The sequence below is a fragment of the Calidris pugnax genome, unplaced genomic scaffold (genome assembly GCF_001431845.1).
Source record: "Calidris pugnax isolate Ruff unplaced genomic scaffold, ASM143184v1 scaffold47, whole genome shotgun sequence".
Classification (NCBI taxonomy): domain Eukaryota; kingdom Metazoa; phylum Chordata; class Aves; order Charadriiformes; family Scolopacidae; genus Calidris; species Calidris pugnax.
This window is the reverse complement of record NW_015090809.1, coordinates 913,214-914,709: the sequence shown is the minus strand read 5'-3', so window position 1 is coordinate 914,709 and position 1,496 is coordinate 913,214. Positions and strand designations below refer to the sequence as shown.

Genomic DNA, 1,496 nt, shown 5'->3' with positions numbered 1-1,496 from the left:
GGTGGAGTCACCATCCCTGGATGTGTTTAAGGGACGTTTAGATGCAGTGCTGAGGGATATGGTGTAGGGGAGGACTTTGTAGAGTAGGGGAGATGGTTGGACTCGATGATCCCAAGGGTCTCTTCCAACCTCAATGATTCTATGATTCTATGACATTGTGAGATTATCCACGTCTGTGGCTGAGTGAGTGGCAGGAAGACAGACAGTGTTGCACTTACAAACATGTTTAAAAAAACCTAAGGGAATGGTCAAACGTGAGGTGGGGGTTGGTCTCGTCTCCCAAGTCTCAGCCTACAGGACCATTACTGAAGTCCTTACTTTATACCTGTCATTGCTTCTTATCAAAATTTTATGATAGAGGAAGTGAATCTCTAAAGTGATTAGGGTGTTTATTAACATTTGGTGTTAATGTTAGGTGTAGCAAAGTTATGTAGGGAAAAGATTAGAAAGGCCCAGCTTGAACTGAACCTGGCCTTGGATGTTAAAAACAACAAAAAGGAATTCTATAAATATATTAGTAGCAAGAGGAGGACTTGAGACAGCCTCCATCCACTATTGGATATGGGAGGTAACGTAGTGACAGAGGATGAGGAGAAGGCTGAGGTACTTAATGCCTTCTTTGCCTCAGTCTTCAGTAGTGGAGTAGGGTGTCCCCTGAGTACCCAGACCCCTGAGCCAGCAGATCAGGGCAGGGAGCAGAATGAAGCCCCTGTCATCCAAAGGGAGGTGGTGAGGGACCTGCTCCAGCACCTAGACACAAACAAGTCTATGGGCCCAGGTGGGATCCACCCGAGGGCACTGAGGGAGCTGGTGGAAGTGCTTGAGGAGCCACTCTCCATCACTTACCAGCAGTCCTGGCAAACTGGGGAGGTCCCAGCCGACTGGTGTCTGGCAAATGTGACGCCCATCCACAAGAAGGGTCAGAAGGATGATCTGGGGAACTCCAGGCCTGTCAGTCTGACCTCAGTGCCTGGGAAGGTGGTGGAGCAGATCGTCCTGGGTGCCATTATGCAGCACATGAAGGACGCCCAGGTGATCAGGCCCAGCCAGCACAGGTTCATGAGGGGCAGGTCCTGCTTGACAAACCTGATCTCCTTCTATGACCAAGTGACCTCCTTGCTGGATGAGGGAAAGGCTGTGGATGGTGTTTACCTGGACTTTAGCAAGGCCTTTGATACAGTCTCCCACAGGATCCTCCTGGAGAAACTGGCTGCTCATGGCTTGGATGGGAGGACTCTGCACTGGGTTAAAAACTGGCTGGAGGCTGGGCCCAGAGAGTGGTGGGGAATGGGGTCAAATCCAGTTGGTGGCCGGTCACAAGTGGTGTCCCACAGGGCTCAGTACTGGGACCCGTTCTCTTTAACATCTCTATCAATGATCTGGACGAGGGGATCGAGTGCACCCTCAGTAAGTTCACACACGACACCAAATTGGGTGGGAGTGTTGACCTGCTGGAGGGTAGAGAGGCTCTGCAGAGGGATCTGGACAGGCTGGAT

The 1,496-nt window shown here is 51.0% G+C and overlaps 1 protein-coding gene across 1 annotated transcript in view; it reads left to right on the top strand.

Moving 5' to 3' along the window:
- The window catches only part of SMC1B (structural maintenance of chromosomes 1B), a 38,714-nt gene that overhangs the window by 35,137 nt on the left and 2,081 nt on the right, over nucleotides 1-1,496 (top strand). The gene's annotated exons all lie outside the window — the stretch shown is intronic.